This window comes from Anabrus simplex, chromosome 1, assembly GCF_040414725.1.
Source record: "Anabrus simplex isolate iqAnaSimp1 chromosome 1, ASM4041472v1, whole genome shotgun sequence".
Lineage (NCBI taxonomy): Eukaryota > Metazoa > Arthropoda > Insecta > Orthoptera > Tettigoniidae > Anabrus > Anabrus simplex.
Window position 1 is genome coordinate 27635991 of NC_090265.1, and position 22537 is coordinate 27658527.

At 42.6% G+C, this 22537-nt stretch overlaps 1 protein-coding gene and 2 non-coding genes across 3 annotated transcripts in view; 1 reads left to right on the top strand and 2 right to left on the bottom strand.

Moving 5' to 3' along the window:
* Positions 1-22537, top strand: part of LOC136860016 (clarin-3) — a 212772-nt gene that overhangs the window by 104462 nt on the left and 85773 nt on the right. The window lies entirely within an intron of this gene.
* On the bottom strand, positions 15964-16035 carry TRNAT-CGU (transfer RNA threonine (anticodon CGU)). Its single transcript has one exon. It is a non-coding gene; the product is annotated as a tRNA-Thr (tRNA).
* Positions 17385-17456, bottom strand: TRNAT-CGU (transfer RNA threonine (anticodon CGU)). Its single transcript has one exon. It is a non-coding gene; the product is annotated as a tRNA-Thr (tRNA).

The window sequence follows — 22537 nt, forward strand, 5'->3', positions numbered from 1 at the left end:
ATACTCGATCAGATGGAAAACCGCACACTTTCTCACTTTTAACGAACAGTACCCCGGTGCTCATCTAACAGTCCACAGTTCCAGGGCTGGAATGATCTGGCCGCAGAGAGCCGTGAACACTCCTCTGCCATTATTCCGTTTAATGTGCACGCTGATCATTGCAATCAGCGCCTCAGAGTAGGGGCTATGATGGGCTATGATGAACCAGTGATACAAGTGACTGACGGCTATTCGCTGCACTATGCATGTTCCAGTCTCAAATAAATAAATAAATTAATAAATTAATAAATTAATAAAATGTAAATGTTAATCTTATAGCAGACGTATACTGTATATGAGTTGATTATGTTTGTGAGTACAGAAGATATTATGAGTAGACTTTTGTACACAATATAAATTTATTAAAGATGAGCTATGTGTTTAATAGAAAAATTGTTAGTGTAAATTTTATAATAGTGTATTTTAGGAAAGTGTCTTCTTCTCTTGTTAATTTAAAATTTAGTGCTAGATAATAATGTATTTTTGTGCACCATTTGCCACCGAGGTAGAAACCTCATTTGCAAATAAATGATTTTGATTTGATTTGAAATGAATTTGTCGTGGTAGCGAAGCTTCGCTGAAATATAGAGTTCTTGAATCGCGCGGTATATTTTTGTTTTTCGGTTGTCGACATTGTTGCGTATCATTTCGGTATCCGTAAACATTCCCATTATTGCTTCAGTCTGAATTTCTCGCATTTCTTCATTGTGTGTCTAGCCACGGAGCAGTTTACTATTGTGTAACGTGTGCTCATTGTGAAAACGTTTTATCAGAACGGAGAAAGTTAGGCAGCAACTGTCTTCGCGCGATTCTAGGGCGTAATGAATCAACAGTTCGTAGAGTTATGGTAAAGTTCAATGAAACGGATTCAGCAGTGAACATTAAAACAGTTCAGTTGTTCCATGAGCGGTTTCCTGATCGCCTCATTTGGCGTAATGGTGACCAGCAATGGCAACCAATTTCATGTGACACAACCCCTTGCGATTTTTCTTTGGCATCATCTTAAATCATTAGTTTATGTGAACAAACCCCGAAACATCCGCGAGTTAAGGGGACACGTGGACGAAATTCTTCGAAACTATGATTTTCTTTTTGCTGAAATTGCTAGCTTATTGTGCAGGGAATCCAGTTTAGTTGAATTCAGTACCTAAGTGCATTAATTCGCGTCAGGTGCCACGCTCCCTTTGTCGTGCATTGCTTTTTTTCATATTCGCTGAACTTTTTACGTCTGTTTTGTCAGGCAGTTGAGTGCATTACACTTAGGAGTATTGAAGAAGGCTGTGAAGCTCATTTCTGGTAGCTCAGGCATGGCGATCACTGTAGAAACTTTGTTTTGATTTGAGAAATACAGTGCGAGCTTTCATGTTGTGAAATTTAACTGTCATTTCATAGACAAATGTACCTTTTCTCCGAAACTACTGAAGGTATCAATCTGAAACTTGATAGACAGGCAGGCTAAACACTTTCACACACCTTCTTGCAGGGAAATTACAAAATCTGTCGTTTTAGAGACTGTAGAGTTTAATATACCGGGCGTTCGGAAACAACGTGAACCGAGTATATAAGCGTTAGAGCGATGGTCATACTGATAGGTAATTTGAAAACAATTACGTGGATGTCTCAGTCCGTTGTCATTTTATTAGCTATTGAAGTTAGCCAATCAGATCGCTTCGCGGGAGAATTTTAACTGGGCTAAATCTGCACGTGGCTTGGTCGGGCTTAAGAACCATGCCATGAAATGAGCATCACACACTAACACACCGTGGGTTTTAGCCAGTGCCACCGTAGCGTGCTCGCAATGGGCCGACCCTATCAGCAGAGCTCCCCTGGAGAAGTTTATTTCTTGTATTGGCGCTCTCAAATCGTTACAGTAGGCCTTGGTCGCAAATATGTTCTGTGAAATGATGCAAGTAAATTTTTCGTTATCAATATTTGAATTTACCGTGCGAGTTGGCCGTGCGGTTAGGGGCGCGCAGCTGTGAGCTTGCACCCGGGAGATAGTGGGTTCAAATCCTACTGTCGGCAGCCCTGAAGATGGTTTTGCGTGGTTTTCTATTTTCACACCAGGCTGTACCTTAATTATGGCCACGGCCGCTTCCTTCCAACTCCTAGGCCTTTCCTATCCCTTCGTCGCCATAAGACCTATCTGCGTCGGTGCGACGTAAAACCACTACATTTGAGTTTCATTTATTGAAAGACATATTCATGATCATTAGCTTTTCACGAAGGGAAACGTTTCTTTCCTTAAGAAGGGCGTTGGAATACAGATGGTCAATGCGATCTTGCAGGCTCTGATATGAAGTACTGATGGATGGCCATGACTGCGACACATATGGAAGGCTCTTTTATCAAAGAGACCTTATCTCATCATTTTTTAAATGCTATTTGTTCGGGGTGTCGACCCATGTGGATCTTTTGCCCCTACTGGCACTACATTGTATGAACCTGCGTGTAATTGGAATGGCGGTAGTGTGGAATGTTGTGTGTGAAGAAAGGAAGATTAAGGACATCACAAATACCCAGTCCCCAGGCCAGGGATATTAATCATTACAATTAAAAACCCTGTCCCGGCCTGGAATCGAACCCGGGGCCGCCGTTTGACACATCTCATCATACTCCAGAGAACTACCTATTTCGTTCGTGGCAATTTCATAGACCCTGACGTGAGTCATTTTCTCTCTTGCGATGGACAGAATCCTACACTTGTAGGGGTCTCGAAGACGATTCGGTAGATGGAAATAAATTTATCTTTATCAATTTTAGTTTAATTTACTGAAGGAATACTGAGATCATTATTTAATTTTCCCAAAGGGAAATAGACACAACTTTTAAGTGAAGCCACTTCAAATTGTGATACATTCAATTTTTCTAGTCATTACTTTTAAGTGAAGCCACTTAAAATTGTGATACATTGAGTTTCTCTAGTCATAACTTTTAAGTGAAGACACTTAAAATTGTGATACATTGAGTTTCTCTAGTGACAACTTTTAAGTGAAGACACTTAAAATTGTGATACATTCAATTTCTCTAGTGACAACTTTTAAGTGAAGACACTTAAAATTGTGATACATTGAGTTTCTCTAGTCATAACTTTTAAGTGAAGACACTTAAAATTGTGATACATTCAATTTCTCTAGTGACAACTTTTAAGTGAAGACACTTAAAATTGTGATACATTGAGTTTCTCTAGTCATAACTTTTAAGTGAAGCCACTTAAAATTGTGATACATTCAATTTCTCTACTGACAACTTTTATGTGAAGACACTTAAAATTGTGATACATTGAGTTTCTCTAGTGACAACTTTTAAGTGAAGACACTTAAAATTGTGATACATTGAGTTTCTCTAGTCACAACTTTTGAGTGAAGTCACTTAAAATTGTGATACATTGAGTTTCTTTAGTCATAACTTTTAAGTGAAGCCACTTAAAATTGTGATACATTCAATTTCTCTAGTGACAAGTTTTATGTGAAGACACTTAAAATTGTGATACATTGAGTTTCTCTAGTGACAAATTTTAAGTGAAGACACTTAAAATTGTGATACATTGAGTTTCTCTAGTCACAACTTTTGAGTGAAGTCGCTTAAAATTGTGATACATTGAGTTTCTCTAGTGACAACTTTTAAGTGAAGACACTTAAAATTGTGATACATTGAGTTTCTCTAGTCACAACTTTTGAGTGAAGTCACTTAAAATTGTGATACATTGAGTTTCTCTAGTGACAAATTTTAAGTGTAGACACTTAAAATTGTGATACATTGAGTTCCTCTAGTCACAACTTTTGAGTGAAGTCACTTAAAATTGTGATACATTGAGTTTCTCTAGTGACAACTTTTGAGTGAAGACACTTAAAATTGTGATACATTGAGTTTCTCTAGTGACAACTTTTAAGTGAAGACACTTAAAATTGTGATACATTGAGTTTCTCTAGTCACAACTTTTGAGTGAAGTCACTTAAAATTGTGATACATTGAGTTTCTTTAGTCATAACTTTTAAGTGAAGCCACTTAAAATTGTGATACATTCAATTTCTCTAGTGACAAGTTTTATGTGAAGACACTTAAAATTGTGATACATTGAGTTTCTCTAGTGACAAATTTTAAGTGAAGACACTTAAAATTGTGATACATTGAGTTTCTCTAGTCACAACTTTTGAGTGAAGTCACTTAAAATTGTGATACATTGAGTTTCTTTAGTCATAACTTTTAAGTGAAGCCACTTAAAATTGTGATACATTCAATTTCTCTAGTGACAAGTTTTATGTGAAGACACTTAAAATTGTGATACATTGAGTTTCTCTAGTGACAAATTTTAAGTGAAGACACTTAAAATTGTGATACATTGAGTTTCTCTAGTCACAACTTTTGAGTGAAGTCGCTTAAAATTGTGATACATTGAGTTTCTCTAGTGACAACTTTTAAGTGAAGACACTTAAAATTGTGATACATTGAGTTTCTCTAGTCACAACTTTTGAGTGAAGTCACTTAAAATTGTGATACATTGAGTTTCTCTAGTGACAAATTTTAAGTGTAGACACTTAAAATTGTGATACATTGAGTTTCTCTAGTCACAACTTTTGAGTGAAGTCACTTAAAATTGTGATACATTGAGTTTCTCTAGTGACAACTTTTGAGTGAAGACACTTAAAATTGTGATACATTGAGTTTCTCTAGTGACAACTTTTGAGTGAAGTCACTTAAAATTGTGATACTTTGAGTTTCTCTAGTCTCTGCATAAACTATCCTCCCCAGTCCAAGTGGCCTACCATCAGCAAGTAATCATGACCAGGCCCCATAGCGTGAAGATGTTGCACCTTGTCCTTCCTCCTTTAATAAGCCTACAGAGCTGTCAGCGTAATGTTACAGACCGCCTCCCAGTTGTCAAATAAAAGGTAAAGAAATTTGCTGACACTTCTTTGTTGGTCGCATTGCTCGCTGCTGATGGTGTTTGGGCATCTCGTGCAGGGCAGCAGTCAGCTGTTCCTTCCATTAATGAGGGTTGTTATTTAAAATCTAAAGTTCAACTATAACTAACGACTGTGTTCTCAAACATGTCAGGTTTAGCGTTGTGAAATTTATGGCAGTCATTTGACTCGCTGTTGAGAATGAGGTGCTTTAGGCCTGCTGATCATGTGAAAAGGTCTCCTGTCTCAAGATACTGGCTCTGACTACTGTATAGCCCCAGGGTCTCACCAAGAGCTTGGTGCAATTAACTGCAGTAATCCGTAACTGTCGTATACAACAGACCCTGCCTTATTAATGTAAACATGAGGGTCAGGTTTTATATGAATAAAGAAATGAGGATTTTTTCACGAATATCATCATCAGTATGCACCGAGTCATTCAGAGAAGAGAGTTTCTGTGCTCTAATATTTTGTTGCTCACGGGCTGAGTGCAGTAGCTCAGGCAGTAGTGCGCTGGCCTTCTGATCCCAAGTGGGCGGATTCGATCCTGACTCAGTCCGGCGGTATTTGAAGGTGCTGAAAGAAGTATTTCATCATTTAGGGCTGTCGCTCTGGTGGCATATTCCCTCGCATTTCAAAGAACGTTAACATTTTTGGCGCAGCTGTGGGCTTGCATTCCGGAGATAGTGGTTTCAAATCCCACTGTCAGAAGCCCTGAAGATGTTTTTCCGTGGTTTCTCATTGTCACACCAGTCTGTACTTTACATTAAGGCCACGACCGCTTCTTCCCACTTCTCGCCCTTTTCTACCCCATCGTCGCTTTAAGACCTATCCGTGTAGGTGCGACGTAAAGCAAATACTGGAAATTTTTCGAGCATGCACTCTCTAATTCCTTTTCCTATAAATGAATATTTGCCCTAATTTAAACTCTTGAATTCTAACTTTACCTTCATATTATCATCTATTCTACTTTTGAAGGCTCCGCCCAAGCATTTTCATGTACCAATGCCATTCCACGCCATCTCTCCACTGACAGTTCGGAGGTGCTTGTCTCCTTAATCCCGAAGTTTGCAACATTTTCGTAACACTGCTCTTTTATCGGAAATCACCCAGAATAAATCGATATGCTTTCCTTTGAATTTTTTCCACTTCTTGAATCAAGTAATCCTGGTGAGGGTCCCATACATTGGAACCATACTCTAGTTGCGGTCTTACCAGAGACTTATATGCCCTCTCCTTTACATCCTTACTAAAAGCAAAGCAAAGTCATCTCCGTACAGGCCATGAAGGCCCTTGGAGTGGTGGAAGGTAAGGGCTTCCACTATTCGTAACCTCGGTACTTGATGGGGTAGAGTGTTTAGCTCTATGCCCGGCCGCCTTTGCCCGCAGGAATTAACCTGGTACTCATTTTTGGTGTAGGCTGAATGAACCTCAGGGCCATGTGCACCTCCGAAAGTGGGAATCTCGTTTCTTAAATTTTACGACTTCCTGACGGGGATTCGAACCCACGTCCTTCCAGGCGAACCTTACTACAACCCCTATACACTCTCATAACCATGTGCAGAGATATGTATCCTTTATTTACAATCTCATTTATGTGATTACCCCAGTCAAGATCATTCCTTATATTAACACCTAGGTATTTAGATTGCTTCCCATAGGCACTTTCACCACATCAACAGAGAGGACAAATCCTCTCGGTAAAATATAGATATTTTCTTTTTACAATTTGATTTACGTCATACCTTAAGCTGTATGAAACTGAGGTTTAAGCTAAGAATTCAGTTCAGATGGTAGAGCGCTGGCCCTCTTATAGCCCAACTTGGCAGGTTAGATCCTGTCTCAGTCCTGTGGTGAAGGTGCTCAAATTCATAGTTAGTGGGACGTAAAACCAATAACATTAACATTAAATAACTTATATTTCTGAATATATTTCGAGGCACAAGAGACAAAAATGTCGGTCGGTCACTTGCTTTCTTGGCTTACGCTGCGTGAACCATCAACGATAGACCCCAAGTGTAAGTGTACGAATTGTAGAGCATAGAAACCTCTACAAAAAAGTCCGCGATGGTATATACCTATTTCCAACCGTTTGCCCTCTAGAAGCGATTTTATGCTATACTCAGCGGTAAAAAAATATAACTCCTTAACATTAAATAAATATTTCGATATTATCCTCGAATTCCTCATCGAAATAAATTGTTTGACCTCATCCAGTATTTTATAAGGATTACAATAACCTTGTCAGGACATTATTTGCATGAATGGTTCAGAAGTTATGGCCATTTTAGACTGTAGTGGTAATGCGTGTCAGCAGGACGGGCGAGTGACCTTTTTTAAACTTTATTTTTGTTACTATTATTGGAATCACATTTTCCGTTCATTTTTCTAAATTATCTTGGCTGATAAACGATGTATAACCTACAAGTCAATCAGTCATAGGCTACGGATGTAAACAAAGATGAGAATTGAATCATTGCGCATGCGCAAGCATTACCAACTTCGGAGATGTTCAGCTTAGTAAAGCTGCACATGGTCCCCCTACTGTGAAACTCGTAGTGTTTAAGCCAAAGAGTAAGCCTTGCTTAAGCGGCGTGCGTGGCTTACTAAAGCTTCGGCTTAAACTCAAACTGTGAAACCGGGCCTTAGCGTTATCCGAGAAACAGCATAGGAAGGTTCCCAATATGGTGTTTCCAATGTAAAGTGCTTGTTATGGATTTGTGATGATAACGGCAGGCTCACTTGCCTACTGCCATTCACAATCGAGTTGAGAAGTTTTCATTATAATTGCAGGCCCCATCGCCTACTGCGCGGTCACAATCGATTTGGGAGTTTTCGTTACAATGGCAGGCCCCCTTTCCTACTTCCAGACAGATTACAGTTTTCATTAGAATGTCTGGCAACTTCCCTACTACCAGTCGAAATTGAGTTGTACAGTTATAATTATAATGACAGGCCCCTTTTCCTATAACCAGCCAGCTTACTACCAGTCACACCAAGTTGGTGAGTTTCCATCAAAATAGCAGGCCACTATGCCTAATACCAGTCACATTTTAGATGGATACATTTGTTTATAAGGGCAGGTACCCTTGCCTACAGCCAAACACTATCGGGTAGGGGACTTTTAAACAACAATGTATGCTCCCTTGCCTTCTGCAAGTCAAATCGAGAACTGAATTATTCACTACAATGGTAGGCCTTCCTTACTAATGCCAGTTACACAGGTGTTGGAGAAGGACCCCATTCCTACTGCCAGTCAAAGTCGGTGTGGGGAGTACTAATTACAATACCAGACACACCCTTTCTCGATCGCTACAAGACGACATCAGTGAATATATATATAGATCGACATACGAAAGTATATGCATGCTTAAAATATTGCAGACCTTCATTTACAGATTGACTGCTGCAAAACGGTACGTCATATCGACAAAGGATTGTACCATAAGACGTCGGATTTAGCGGCCTATTTGGCTGGTCGTATGATATCTGATCTATTCATGGGCCAGATTGAGTTAGAAACGTTGAATAGGGTAAAATTTTTGTAAGATTATCTGACATTGAATTACTTTTCACATAATTATGTGACAGATACATACATAGCATTTGGCTCACATATGGCTACTGGGTGGGCCAATTTTCGTGTAGGGTTTTTTCATTCTATCTTTCTTATAAGTGATTGAAGGTATGAATTATGCATGTAAAAAGTCCAAATTTATTTAACATCGAGAAATAGACAAAAATCAAACGTAAAAGGGATACAGATACAACAAAAAGTCACAAGACAAAGGTTGTAGATCACTCGAAACTGAACGGAGATTGTGCCTTCCCTTATGTGATAGGTCTTCGCGAAGATCTGCACCGTCATTAAAATTGCCTCCATATTTCGATATTCTTCGGGGGAAAAAGTGAAAAATTTAAAGCTCTTGGAAATGTTCTGTCCGTTACAGACTAAAACGTATAATTTTGCCAAATTTCTGTTTTCTTGTTCGTCTGGCAGATTATACCGCAATGTGGATTTTGGGCGAGGAGGGTTAAAATTAGGACTTTCAGGAAACTAAACCAAAAAAAATATGCAGATGGTTGTAATTATTACCCCTTAAACGTGTAGCTGTGCGAACATATCGCCAAAATAGTCAATGTACAGGCACACAGTCGTTAGGATTTTACTTATATAGATAGATAAGGAATGTGCTCCACGTACAACACCTTTTGGTCTATGTCTGCTGGATTTACCCTGCAAAACCGACCATGCATGATATCTCCCTTATTAATCTTTCTGTCAAAAAAAAATACACATGAAAAAAGTTTTAGAAATGGATTTCCAACAAATTTGGTCGATTTCCAGTCAGGTTGGTCATGTACTGCATATATTGTGGAAGAGTAAATTCACCATTTCGGTTCCCTATAAACCGCCAGTCCATTCCAGGAACAGGAAATGTTATTGACCTCTAAAATCTACCTTTGGAAAGGTGGATGCTAAATATAAAGTTTGGTTCAAATATCTTCAATAGTTTTCAAGTTGTAAGAAATACGCTCAACACGCGCCCGTTCTTAAGTTTAAGGAAGGTAGATTTCTATTAAGTTTGGTTGTGTATATTTTGTGGGAGTGCAAAATCACGGTTTCGGTTTCGTATGAATCCCCCAGTCATTTCATGGATTTAGAAACAATATTTGCCCTGAAACCTACCCAAGGACAGGTGGATTCTAAATATGAATTTTGGTGGAAATATATCCAGTAGTTTCCAAGTTATAGACAAACAGACAAACAGAAAAACAGACACCAAAGCTAAAAATATGCAGATGGTCATTATTACACCTGAAACGGATAACTGTACAGAAATGTCGCCAAAATAGTCAATGTACAGACACACTCTAGTAGTTCAGACTTTTATTTCGAGAGTTACTGCTTTGAAACTCTGCGACATATCTGCAAACGGACCTCACCATCAGACACCTCTTTCAGTGTTCAACATGGTTGGTCCCATGACATCTTCTCGTATCTCCTATATTTATGGGTTAGATTGAGTTAGAATCATTGGGTGTGAAATTTTGTACAGTTTTCGCATACTACTTTATATTTGTGATACTCATGTGACAGAATCATAAAATTTGGTTATCACATTTCCACTGGTCATGCCAATGTGCGTGCCGAATGTAATGATTCTATCTTTCCTACAAGTACGCCAAATTACTGTTAACATATACGTGTGAAAGTACAAAATTAACTTGAAATCAAGAAATACAGCTCTGTTTAACGTATAAGGAATAGAAATACGATAAAAAGTCACAGGACCAAAGTTGTAGATCTCTCCAAAATGAAAGGCGATTGTGCTTTCTGATTTGTGATAAGACTTACAGATTAGCCACCAATTATCCCGAAACGAAGGTGTGCACCGTCGTTAAAATTGCATCCATATTTCGATATTTTCCGGGGCCGAAAGTTATACATTTGCATAGCTTAGAATATTTCCTCAAAGGAAAGAGTGTCAAGCTTTCGTGATTAGCACTCGCATACATACGGTGTAATTAAGGAAGAAAATAATCCAGTAAAGAAAGTTGAAATTAATAGAAAATGGAGATGACGACAAATATGTAAATACCAAGTGAATGTATTGGAAAATCGAATGCCCCTCAATAAATTATGCTGGTGTGAGTTATGGATATAAGAAAGAGGTAACAGAGGAGAAATTTAGGCGCAGGCATTCTTAGGCCAACAGATAATTAATTAAGCTATTCGTGGACGGTTATAAACTCCAACGATATTCCGCCAATATCCCGCAGAATGGCCGATTGACGCACTCTCTTGCCTTCCACCCAAGGAACAACCATGAATTTAAAGGCATGATGAGGAAAATGACAGTACGTTACTTCCCTGCTGGCAAGCAGTCAGAGACGTTGCCATGGCAACCTGTACGTTCGTTGTCGGTCTGTCGGTCACAGGTGGTGGTGGTGGTGGTGGTGGTGGTGGTGGTGATTATTGCTTTAAGAGGAAGTACAACTAGGCAACCATCCTCTCTGTCGGTCACACACGCAGACCATGATACCCGCAGAAAATAGTAAATTTCTCCGTCATTTGAATAGTAAGGTAAATTATGAACACAACCAAAGTTATTTATAATGAAGAGACATTCCACATACGGTCCACGGAGTTTACAGGAAATCAATAGTATAAGAGAAAATGGAGGAAAACCGTTCTGGTTTTCCTATTAAACCCCCCGTCTAATCAAAGATTTAAAAATGAAATGCATATAGAAACCTTCCTCGGGATGAGTATACTCCAAATATAAAGTTTGGTTGAAATTTATCCAGCCGTTTTGCCGTGATGGTGGAACAGACAAACAGACACGAAAAGTAAAAACCACCGATTCGGTCTTGAGTTGAACTAAAACGGATAAATATCTGAAAAATTGGCAAAACAAACGAAATTACAGACAGCGGACCCCCTACAAATTTATTTATAAGATTTCCACCTCCGTAGCACTATTAGTTGCCGTCATCGAGAGCGCGAGTTCAGTTGCCGATACTGCCAGAATTTTAGATTGGCAGGATTGGTATGTACTAGAAAACGTCCATGCCGCTCATTTCCATTGAGGTTGTACCTGAAGAAGAGCTGCACCATCTCAGGACTAAAACACGAATTTACTTTATTATTATTATTATTATTATTATTATTATTATTATTATTATTATTATTATTAATCCGTTTACCCTCCGTGGTTGGTTTTTCCCCCGAACTTCGCGAGGGATACCATCTCTACCGCCTCAAGGGCAGTGTCATGGAGCGTGAGACATTGGGTCTGGGGATACTACTGGGGAGGATGGCCAGTACCTCGCCCAGGCGGCCTCACCTGCAATGCTGAACACGGCCTTGGTGGGGGCTGGGAAGACTGGAAGGGATAGACAAGGAAGAAGGAAGGAAGCGGCCGTGGCCTTAATTTAGGTACCATCCCGGCATTTGCCTGGAGGAGAAGTGGGAAACCACGGAAGACCACTTCCAGGATGGCTGAGGTGGGAATCGAACCGACCTCTACTCACTTGACCTCCCGAGGCTGAGTGGACCTCGTACCACTTTTTAAATTTTGTGGCAGAACCGGGAATCTAACCCGGGCCTCCGGCGGTGGCAGCTAATCACACTAACCATTACACCACAGAGCAACATGCGAAGCCACGGAACATCTCGGTGGAAGAACGAGCAAGAAGAAGTCAAAGACTCAAGGATCTTTGGCGAGAGTGTAAAGAGAAGGGAATCAGTCTGCGTGATAGAAGGAAGATTGTGTAAACGTGGCCCACAGGCGGCCGTATCGATAAATAATAATAATAATAATAATAATAATAATAATAATAATAATAATAATAATAATAATGTCCGCCTCTGTGGTGTAGTGGTTAGCGTGATTAGCTGCCACCCCCGGAGGCCCGGGTTCGATTCCCGGCTCTGCCACGAAATTTGAAAAGTGGTACGAGGGCTGGAACGGGGTCCACTCAGCCTCGGGAGGTCAACTGAGTAGAGGTGGGTTCGATTCCCACCTCAGCCATCCTGGAAGTGGTTTTCCGTGGTTTCCCACTTCTCCTCCAGGCGAATGCCGGGATGGTACCTAACTTAAGGCCACGGCCGCGTCCTTCCCTCTTCCTTGCCTACCCCTTCCAATCTTCCCATCCCTCCACAAGGCCCCTGTTCAGCATAGCAGGTGAGGCCGCCTGGGCGAGGTACTGGTCATACTCCCCAGTTGTATCCCCCGACCAAGAGTCTGAAGCTCCAGGACACTGCCCTTGAGGCGGTAGAGGTGGGATCCCTCGCTAAGTCCGAGGGAAAAACCGAACCTGGAGGGTAAACAGATGATGATGATGATGATGATGATAATAATAATAATAATAATAATAATAATAATAATAATAATAATAATAATAATAATAATAATAATAATGATAATAGTGAACATTATGTTCACAGTCTCTGAACCGAACAGTAGCAATAATGTGCCGAAAATGCAGACCTGCCTACTTTCCCTGGCATCTGGGTTACGCCTTGCGAGTTCCGGTCTAAAACACTGTTCCTTACTGAGTTTGAGGCCACTGTATTTCTTTCTTAGCTCTCAGCCACACGAGCCTCCTAAACAAGTTAACGGGACGATAACATCGTCTGGTGTGAGATCTGACGTAACTTGTGCTTTTATATACTTAGACAACAAGTGCTACTTTTGGGTAATTCAACCAGAGTTTCTGGTATATTGTGTTCTTCTTATTATTATCCACATTTGGTGCAAAATGTGTCACACATTTATGGCCGGATGCCCTTCATGACGCTAACCCTATCGGGAGGGATGTTATCACTATTGGATGTGTTTCTGTAGTGGTTGTTAGTGTAGTCTGTTGTCTGAATATGAACAGGAAGGTGTCGGGACGAACACAAACAGCCAGTCCCCGGGTCAGAAGAATTAATGAGACGCGATTAAAATGCCCGACCCGGCCGGGAATCGAACCCGGCACCCTCTGATCCAAAGGGCTGAACACTGAGCATTCAGCCAATGAGTCGGACTGTTTGTGGTATATTACATACGAGTAAAACTAAATTCGTGTCCTCGTCGCGAGGTGGTGCAGCTGTTTTAATGAAGAGCCCCAAGTACTGGTATCACAGATAAGGCTGTTTGCGGATGATCTTATACTGTAGAGCAGGGATGTCACTAGGTGACACATCACTTGCACATATTAACGCTTTTATGTATGTCTTGTACCATAGACCGAAAATCTGAATTATAGTTCCATTCGGACATGAATTAAGGCAACACTGATATGTCCGGAAGTCACGTGAGATGAATGTCAGAAACGTCGGGCGAACCATTCGCTCACCCACATCAATTAGTAAAGTTTGGTTTGTGTGTGGTTGGCAGCGCGTGATATTTCTTAGTGTGTGACTGTTTATTGTTTTGAATTCTGTAAGATAAATAGTTGCGAAGAGAATATCCCAATTTCGAGATTTGGAGCAACTATGGCACTCTATTTCAAAACCTCATCTTGTACACTTGAGTGATATATTGAGGTTAGATACTGATAGATTAAAAATGGAGTTGACTGAATTCCAAGAAAACAGAACGTCGGTGAACAAATCCATCATCATCATCATCTGTTTACCCTCCAGGGTCGGCTTTTCCCTCGGACACAGCGAGGGATCCCACCTCTACCGCCTCAAGGGCAGTGTCCTGGAGCTTCAGACTCTCGGTCGGGGATGCAACTGGGGAGAATGACCAGTACCTCGCTCAGGCGGCCTCACCAGCTATGCTGAACAGGGGCCTTGTAGAGGGATGGGAAGATTGGAAGGGATAGACAAGGAAGAGGGAAGGAAGCGGCCGTGGCCTTATGTTAGGTACCATCCCGGCATTCGCCTGGAGGAGAAGTGGTAAACCACGGAAAACCACTTCCAGGATGGCTGAGGTGGGAATCGAACTCACCTCTACTCAGTTGACCTCCCGAGGCTGAGTGGACCCCGTTCCAGCCCTCATACCACTTTTCAAATTTCGTTGCAGAGCCGGGAATCGAACCCGGGCCTCCGGGGGTGGCAGCTAATCACGCTAACCACTACACCACAGAGGCGGACGAACAAATCCATACAACTTATTAGTAAAGCATTTGTGAAAATCAAGTGTGTTGTTCTTGGTGAATACTCTCTCCAGAAACCGGGAAACTTAATACTATACGCGAACTTTTTCTTGAGCCCGATTTTTACGGGGTGAGGGGTAAGGAGGGAGCGCTGACGGTTCCGGTTATACTGCCAACTGGATGGAAATAAAATCTGAATTGAATCGATAATGTGATCGTTCGATATGAATTTTCTAAACATTTATTATCTTAGGCCAACAACTCTGCCACACATACATTATTTAACACTATATAACATTTTTCGATGCGAATCTTGTTCCTAGCATGAATTATATAGTTTGGCATTGCTGTGTAAACATCATCAGTACTAGTTCGTAAAGTGTACGCCAGATGTCGCACAGCGATGCATACTTTGTGTTTCAAAGGTTGCCAATATGGATGTCGAAGATTACCGAGGTCTACCGAGTCAGCACTATGGAGCTCAGGGCTCAAGAAAAGGTTCGCGTATAGTACTTGAACAGTGGAACAACCTCCCACAAATGTTTTGCGCTATGAATAAACTTGCTGCAGCGCTACATACCCATCCGTCTGCGAGTAGCTATTTTCTACAATGAACATTGTCAAGTCAAGAGTTAAAAACCGTCTTGGTAGCCTACAGACCTCAGTACTTTTTGTGTGTTATTGAAGATAAATTATGATTTTTGATTTCTATACCTAATAATACTTAATAAAGATATGTGTTACAATGGGCGCTTATTCTTTTTTTTTTACAAATAATGTTAGGTATTCTTAAAGTTCTTCTTCTTCTTAATCTGTTTACCATCCAGGGTTGGCTTTTCCCTCGGACTCAGCGAGGAATCCCACCTCTACCGCCTCAAAGGCAGTGTCCTGGTGCATGAGACGTTGGGTCGGGGGATACAACTGGGAAGGATGGCAAGTACCTTGCCCAGGCGACCTCACCTGCTATGCTGAACTGGTGCCTTGTCGGGGGATGGGAAAATTGGAAGGGATAGACGAGGAAGAGGGAAGGAAGCGGCCGTGGCCTTAAGTTAGGCACTATCCCGGCGTTTGCCTGGAGGTGAGGTGGGAAACCACGGAAAACCACTTTGAGAATCGCTGAGGTGGGAATAGAACCCACCTCTACTCATTTGACCTCCCGAGGCTAAGTGGACCCCGTTCCAGCCCTTGCACCACTTTTCAAATTTCGTGACGAAGCCGGGAATCGAACCCGGGCCTGAGGGAGTGGCAGCTTTTCACACTAATCACTACACCACAGAGAGATGTGGACACGATACACCAGGTAGCAAGACTGAAACGTTGGCGTTTTAAACAGCCTCGTGGTAACTAGCACTTCCGCATCATTCGCGTCGCAGGCAGTCGTTCATGCTGATTGACCAAAACGTTCATGCTAATAAAAATGTCCTGCCTCCTGTGAGGATTGAACTCACGACCCCTGGTTTACGAGACCAGTGCTCTGCCACTGAGCTAAAGAGGCGACACGGGCTTTACAGCGCTTGTCGAGTGTTCATAACTACGTCAAGAAACACGTTATCGGGGTTTCACCATTCGAGGACGGTATGACTGACTCGTCCGCGCTAGTGTGGAGGAAACATTACAATTTTTTTGTTCCATTTTAGCCAGCAAAAACTAACAATAGTGTGATTAGCTGCCACCCCCGGAGGCCCGGGTTCGATTCCCGGCTCTGCGACGAAATTTGAAAAGTGGTACGAGGGCTGGAACGGGGTCCACTCAGTCTCGGGAGGTCAACTGAGTAGAGGTGGGTTCGATTCCCACCTCAGCCATCCTGGAAGTGGTTTTCCATGGTCTCCCACTTCTCCTCCAGGCAAATGCCGGGATGGTACCTAACTTAAGGCCACGGCCGCTTCCTTCCCTCTTCCTTGCCTGTCCCATCCAATCTTCCCCTCCCTCCACTAGGCCCCTGTTCAGCTTAGCAGGTGAGGCCGCCTGGGCGAGTTACTGGTAATTCTCCCCAGTTGTATCCCCCGACCCAAAGTCTGAATCTCCAGGACACTGCCCTTGAGGCGGTAGAGGTGGGATCCCTCGCTGAGTCCGAGGGAAAAACTGACCCTGGAGGGTAAACAGATTACGAACGAACGAACGTATAATGGTTAGCGTGATTACTATCCGTGAAACTTTTAGTGACACTTCATTTTATAGGGGTTGCAGTAGAACTGCTAACTGAATGGTATTTAAATCTGAATTGCATCGATAGTGTGATCGATATGAATTTTCCAAACCTTTATTCTGTAAAGCCCACAATTGCGTCACACACGCACACATGGATATAGTCTTGTGACATTTTTCTGTATTATCCATATAATATCAGTCATAATGAAATAGAGTGGTCTACATCTTTTAATTACAGGTGCGTAGGTGCCTGGGTAGGCAGGAAATATTTTCTTCTTTTTCTTCCTCTCCTGTTTACCCTCCAGGGTCGGTTTTTCCCTCGGACTCAGTGAGGGATCCCACCTCTACCGCCTCAAAGGCAGTGTCCTGGAGAGGATGACCAGTACCTCGCCCAGACGGCCTCACCTGCTATGCTGAACAGGGGCCTTGGTGGGAGACGGGATGAATGGAAGGGAGAGACAAGGAAGAGGGAAGGAAGCGGCCGTGGCCTTAAGTTAGGTACCATCCCATAATTTGCCTGGAGGAGAAGTAGGAAACCACGGAAAACCGCTTCCAGGATGGCTGAGGTGGGAATCGAACCCACCTCTACTCAGTTGACCTCCCGAGGCTGAGTGGACCCCGTTCTAGCCGTCGCACAACTTTTCAAATTTCGTGACAAAGCCGGGAATCGAACCCTTTTTTTCTAATAAAAAGTCCTGCCTCCTGTGAGGATTGAACTCACGACCCCTGGTTTACGAGACCAATGCTCTGCCACTGAGCTAAAGAGGCGATACGAGCTTCACTACGCTTGTCGAGTGTTCATAACTACGTCAAGAAACACGTTATTGGGATTTCCCCATTCGAGGAGGGTATGACTAAACTCCTACGCGCCATGACGTCTCCTGAAGTGAAGTGGTTGGGACCTTCCTATTATGACGTCAAGTTTATGATGCTATTCCTCCTCCTTGGGTGTTAAATATAATTCTGAACGCCATTCGTGCTGTTCGGAAGCCGTACTTAGAGCTAACATATTAAATCCGACAACATGCTATTGAATGTCATTATTAAAGCTCGGATTTTTATGCAGTAACTGGTTAGATGCTCCGGGACACTGCCCGGCGGTAGAGGTGGGATCCCTCGCTGTGTCCGAGGGAAAAGCCGACCCTGGAGGGTAAACAGATGATGATGATGATGATGATGAACTGGTTAGATTGCAAACTAATTTGGCTAGTAGGAAGTGTCGGCCACCCGCTCTTCCACAATGTTGCAAGGGTAACATAAATTATAGGGGTTCTGATTGGCCGTACCCCTAATCTTTATGTAAACCCCATAGCATAATCGTTGTGAAGGTAGACTATACTTGCTACTCGCTTCAGTAAGTTTGCATTCTAACCTATTAATGCATCAAAATCCGGGCTCTAGTCATTATACTTCGATCTCTGTGGTGTAGTGGTTAATGTGATTAGCTGCCACTCCCGGAGGCCCAGGTTCGATTCCCTGCTCTGCCACGAATTTTGAAAAGTGGTACGAGGGCTGGAACGGGGTCCACTCAGCCTTGGGAGGTCAACTGTGTAGAGGTGGGTTCGATTCACACCTCAGCCATCCTGGAAGTGATTTTCCGTGGTTTCGCACTTCTCTTCCAGGCAAGTGTCGGGATGGTACCTAACTTAAGGCCACGACCCCTTCCTTCCCTCTTCCTTGTCTATCCCTTCCAATATTCCCATTCCCCACTAAGGCCTCCGTTTAGCATAGCAGGTGAGGCCGCCTGGGCGAGATACTGGTCATCCTCCCCAGTTGTATCCCCAATCCAATGTCTCACGCTCCAGGACACTGCCCTTGAGGCGGTAGAGGTGAGATCCCTCGCTGAGTCTTAGGGAAAAAACCAACCCTTGGAGGGTAAACAGATTAAGAAAGAAAGAATCTCTTGCTGGTCCGCTTGTGAAATAAATGATGTCCACCCCTATGGTTAGCGTGATTACTGATTACTATCCGTGAAACTTTTAGTGACACTTCATTTTATGGGGGTGAGGGGCAAGGAAGGAACTCAACACTTCCAGTAGAACTGCTAACTGAATGGAATTTAAATCTGCATTGCATCGATAGTATGATCGATATGATTTTTCCAAACCTTTATTATCTAAAACCCAGGATTGCGACACACACGCACACATGGATATTGTCTTGTTGTGACATTTTTTCTTTATTATCCATATAATAACAGTCATAATGAAATACAGTGGTCTACCTCTTTTAATTACGGGTGCGTGGAGAGGCAGGAAATATTTCTATTGTCTTAATTGTCGAAACAGATTTTCCCGTATATGTGGCAGATCGTTCAATCGACTTACTGTGGGGGGAAAAGCAAATGTTAATTTTCTTTTTTCCTGTATCACAGCAGTCTTCTACGCCTGCTATTGTTTTCTTTCCAAGTTTTCATTCCCCACCCTGAAGGGGTGGGGCGGTCCACCTAGAAGGTATCGCCCTCTCCCTGGCCAGGGGATGTGACGGAGTTGTTAGGGTTTTGAGGAAGAGGGAGATGGGGACTATTATTATTCTGTGTATAGACCGTGATGCTCTTTTCCATGCAGGAGTTCTACGGTATGCAGGCGATATACTTGGATCTTCCTCAGGTTTCAAAAGTTCATTTTTCACCTATATTAAATGAAATTGCGTATGGCCTTTAGTGCCGGGATGTGTCTGAGGACTTCGACTCGCTAGGTGCATGTCATGATGAGAATGTAATGATGATGAAGACGACACATACACCCAGTCCCCGTGCTAGGGGAATTAACCACTTATGGTTAAAATTCCCGACTCTGCCGGGAATCGAACCCGGAACCCAAGTGACCAAAGGCCAGCACGCTAACCACTTAGGCATGGAGCCGGACGGGAGCCAAAGTGTCACTAAAAGTTTCGCGGATAGTAGCTGCCACCCCCGTAGGCCCGGGTATGAGCCCTGGAACGGGGTCCGCTCAGCCTCGAGAGGTCAACTGAATAGAGGGGGGTTCGATTCTCACCTCGGCCATCCTGGAAGTGGTTTTCCTTGGGTTTCCCACTTATCCTCCAGGAAAATGCCGGGGTGGTACCTAACTTAAGGCCACGACCGCTTCCTTCCCTCTTCCTTGTCTATCCCTACCAATCTCCCGCCCCCGGCGAGTGGCCGTGCGGTTCGGGGCCCGCAGCTGTGAGCGTGGATCCGGAAGATAGTGGGTTCGAACCCCACTGTCGGCAGCCCTGAATATGGTTTTCCGTGGTTTCCCATTTTCACACCAGGCAAATGCTGGGGTTGTATCTTAATTAAGGCCATGGTCGCTTCCTTCCCATTCCTAGGCCTTTCCTATCCCATCGTCGCCATAATACCTATCTGTGTCGGTGCGACGTAAAACAAACAGCAATCCTCCATTCCCACACAAGGTCTCTGTTCAGCATAGCAGAAGAGGTCGCCTGGGGGAGGTACTGTCCCTCCTCCCCGATTGTTTCCCTCGACTCAAAGTCTCACGCTCCAGGACACTGCCCTTGAGGCGTTAGAGGTTAGCTCGAGGGAGAAACCAACCCTTAAAGAGATTAAGAAATAAATAAATAAATAAATAAATAATGGTGTATGGCCTCCGGAGAGGTCTAGTGCCTGGTGCTCGGTTCACTCTGAAAAGCGTGTGTTTGATTCCCAAGTCAGAAAGTAGAAAAAAATAAGAAACGAGATTTCTACTTCTGAAAGTGCATATGACTCTGAGGTTCACTCATCCTACATAAAAAATGAGTACCAGGTTAATTCCTGGGGCGGGGGGATGGTAGTCTTGCATTTGTTGGTGTTGCTGCTCATTCTATGAACATGTCCGGTGAGTTTTGGACAGTTTTAAATTTCGTCTGTCAGTTCATTGGCCTGTTTGTACAATTCTTCATGGGGATCACTGTTAGTACCCAGGTGTTAATACACGGTTGGATTTGTTCTAGGTGATTTCCGACAAAAGAGTAGCGTTATGAAAATGTTGCAAAGTTTGGTCTGGGAAGACTTGGGAGAAAGGAGACGAGCTGCTCGACTAAGTGGCATGTTCCAAGCTTTCAGTGGGGATATGGCGTGGAATGGCATTAGTGGACGAATACGTTTGAGTAGTGTTCTTAAAAGTAGGAAATATCAAAATATGAAGCTGAAGTTGGAATTCAAGGGGACAAATTGGGGCAAATATTCGTTTATGGGAGGAGGAGTTAGGGATTGAAATAACTGACCAAGGGACATGTTCGGTAAACTTACAAATTCTTTGAAATGATTTTAGAAAAGACTAGGTAAACAGCAGATATAGAATGTGCCTTCTGGGCGACTGACCTGGAGCGTGAGAGTTTGGGTCGGGGGATACAACTGTGGAGGACGACCAGTAACTCGTCCAGGTGGTCTCACCTGCCATGCTCTGAACAGGGTCCTTGTGAGGGGGCTGTGAAGATGCGGCCGTCCTGCTTCACTGGAGTTTAATATCTTACTGATGACTTTACTCGCTTATATATAAAAAATTCAAGTACAAAACATTTGAAAGAATTTTACAAGCATAATTTAAACTCATCTCTCAATACAAGACCATGGGATTCTTTGCAGGAGATGTGATTACCGCCACCACGAACCATCCCAGGATTGTGTATGTAAACAGTGTGATAAAGCGTGTGTATGTGTGAACAGAACAAAATCATTGCTGGACTATATCATAGATAATTGATATGTGTACTTTGTGCATACTTGTGCGCCCGTATCATATTATTATTTCATCATTCCAGAACAGTAGCACATCAACAGAAATCGCCATGTTAATTCCAGACGAGATGAGAAAGTTCTGCCGAACCAGTGAGCTGTTCACTTCTGCGCAGAATAACAATCGAGTGTGTGTTCGACAAACGCCTGCACAGATAAACGGGGTTAAAAGTGAGGTTGTGAGTTTCAGTTTTAATCACTGCGTTGATGGGGTGAAAGCTCCTTATAGCGACCACTGTAAGTACCTAGGTGATAATATAAGGAAATATCTTCATTGGGGTAATCACATACATGGGATTTTGAATAAAGGAAAGATCACAATATGAAGATAAAGTTGGAATTCAAGAGGACAAATTGCGGCAAATATTCGTTTATAGGAAGGCGAGTTAGTGATTGGAATAACTTTCTTTGAATTTCTTTGAAATCATTTAAGATAAGTCTAGCAAAACAACAGATAGGGAATCTGCCACCTGGGCGACTCCCCTAAATGCAGATTAGTAGTGATTGAAAGGGTACAGATCACTTCAGAGTTGTCTCGACCTTCTCGTCGTTGGGCTGTTGCATGCTTCATTTTATTCGTGTTTGAACATTGCGACACGGAATCATAACAAGAGAACATAAATCACTCTGTAGACTAGTAAACAATTACAGTAATATTTACAAAGGTAGGATTATGTATGTGCAGATGAACATTATACAAATCTAAGAGTGACACAGTACTGTGCTGCTTGCAGAGCCTCATCCGTATGCTAGGTTAATTATTATTTAGGAATGATGGAATATTCGTACAAAAGTGGGTCATTCATCGGTGAGAAATGTTCTCGCTAACCCTCTCTTACAGTTAGAGTGAAGGGAGGGTCACAGGAAACAGAGCTTCCGGTATTTCTACCCACCTTCCTCAGCTCTACTTCTGATCCTTCTCATGTGTCTCGGTTGGTTCGCCGCCGTGAACTTGACACGCCAGCAGTGTGTAGTGCGCAGCAGGTAGCGCTTGACCAGTACTCCAACAATAACTGTTTAAAAATATTAAATTTCTTGTTCTTCCCGGCCTTTTCCGCAATTTGTTAGGGCGGAGACCTGATGTGGATTTGGCCTAATTTGACGGGTGGATGCTCTTCCTGACGCCAACCCTCTG